Source organism: Chiloscyllium plagiosum, chromosome 8 (genome assembly GCF_004010195.1).
Source record: "Chiloscyllium plagiosum isolate BGI_BamShark_2017 chromosome 8, ASM401019v2, whole genome shotgun sequence".
Classification (NCBI taxonomy): Eukaryota; Metazoa; Chordata; class Chondrichthyes; order Orectolobiformes; family Hemiscylliidae; genus Chiloscyllium; species Chiloscyllium plagiosum.
Window position 1 is genome coordinate 70011661 of NC_057717.1, and position 2431 is coordinate 70014091.

Consider the following 2431-nt stretch of genomic DNA (forward strand, 5'->3'; position numbering starts at 1 on the left):
GTTAAATCCGTGACCACTCAACTGTGTTTGCATTCTTACGACACATAACATGTATGACTTTCAAATTAAAGGGTTGTAATATAAGACCACAATGAAGTAGTCACATATTCTTGTCTTTAAAGCGTTCCATGAATAAAGGAGGATAGCGATCCGTATAAACAACCGAATCTGACACATTGTTTATGACATATACATTAGGTGCACCAAACTAAATAGTGCGTTTTCGATCGTGGAGCATTTCCTCTAGTGGATGCTGCGATTGTTGGCAAAGTAACCAACTGGCAGGTCAATCCCGTCCTCGTCTTCCTGTAACAGGACAGATCCAACTCCTCTGTCGCCAGCATTTATGACAACTTTGAAATGTTTTGGAAACTTTGGTGTAGGCAAAACTGGTGCAGTGTTTAATATTCCATTCAAATTGTAAATGCCTCCTGGCATCGTACTGTCCACTGAACCTGTTTCTTCTTCAGCGAATCAGTTAACGGTTCCACTATACTGCTGAAGTTTGGAACAAACTTGCGATAGAATTTGCTGAGTCCGAAGAACCAATCGAAGTTCGTCATGGAAATTCCTCGATGGCCTTCGCATTTGCGTTCCGATAAAAGTCCCAGGAGCGTCTGATTTTGCGAATTCAGTTTTGTTTAGGTTTACTTATATGTTTGCTTCTCGTAGTCGTTCAAAGCGCTCTGCCGCATGTACCATGTGATCTTTCTCAGAGTTACTAAATGTCACAACATCGTTCAAATAATCTGCACAGTGTGTTCATTAGTCTTTGGAATGTTGCTGGTGATTTTATTCATTCCAAAGGGCATCACTTTGAATTGATATAGCCCATTCGTGGTGACAAATGCACAAATGTATTTTGCAATTCCTGTTAAAGGTACCTGCCAGGAACCAGGCAGGAAGTCCAACTGGGTGATATGGCTAGCTTGGCCGATTTTCTCGATACAGTCCTCCAATCAAGGAATTGTTTATGAGTCCGATTTTGAAATGCCATTTACATTCCGATAATCCATGCAGAATCGTTTTGTCCTGTCCAGTTTGGGAACAAAGACGATCGGCGAACTTCACTCCTTCTGGCTTGGTTCGATGATATTCCTATCGAACATGGCCACCACCTCCATCTGGACCTGTCTGGCTTTGAGACATTAAGCCGATCGAGGTGTCATTTTATCGGAGCAGTATTCCTTACGTCTACTTCACGTACATTAGCATTAGTCCTCCTCATCTGATTCTTACGTATGTCCTTGTACTGTAGTAACAAATGTTTCAACTGCGTTCTGTCCTGAGACCAATAGTTACTAACCTATACCCCTCCTCTCGGATTTCTAATTTTTTAATTTATTCTGAGGCACATCAAAACTAACACCATCTGAATTTGATTCCTCACTCTGCGGGGCAGTAACTCAGACCTGTTTCTCCAGTTCTTTCTCTCTTGTGCAATACGGCTTTGACATGTTCATATGATATACTTGAAACCACTTTTTTTCTTATTTGGCATCTTTAGTAGATACTTCACCTGACTCATGTTTTTCTCAATTCGATAGGTTTTGAGAAAACCTGGCTTTGAAAGGATCTCCTATAACTGGAAGCAGTACTAATGCATCGTCCCTGGGGAAAACGTCAGATGTTTTAACTGACACCTGCTTCATTCTATGCTGTGCCCTCTGGAGATGCTGTTTTGCTAATAGACCTATGCGATTTAATCTCTCCCTCACCTTCGATACATAATCAAAGTATGAGATCTCTGACTTCAGTCCTGTCTGTTTTTCAATTATTCATTTCAAAAGGCCTCTAACTTCCTGCCCAAATATTAACTCGAAGGGAGTCAACTGAGTAGATTCGTTTGGGTCATCTCTAATGGCAAAATATACGAAATGAATCCCTTTATCCCAAACAATACGAGTGGAATCTCTTTATCCCAATCATTCGGGTAATCCTGCTAGTATGTTATCAGCATGGTGTTCAAGGTCTCATCCCATCTTTCTAAAGCGACCAGGGATTGATTATGTTCTGGATTTAAAGTGTGTATACCTCAGCTATCCACAACCTCCTTCAACAGCCGAGCAGTAAAATTTGACTCTTGGTCCAACTGAATCTCTCTGGGTAGCCCATACTGTGTGAAGAAAGCTACTACCTCCTCTACCTCCCCTTTTGCCTTGATACTCCCTCATGGTCTTGCCTCTGCAAATCTGGTAGACAGCCCCATTATAGTTAACAAGTTCAATGTTTGTGAGATTTGTAGCTCGGGTGCTCGTTGCTGTGGTTCTGTTCGCCGAGCTGGAAGTTTTGTTGCAAACGTTTCGTCCCCTGTCTAGGTGACATCCTCAGTGCTTGGGAGCCTCCTGTGAAGCGCTTCTGTGGTGTTTCCTCCGGCATTTATAGTGGCCTGAACCTGCCGCTTCCGGTTGTCAGTTTCAGCTATCCGCTG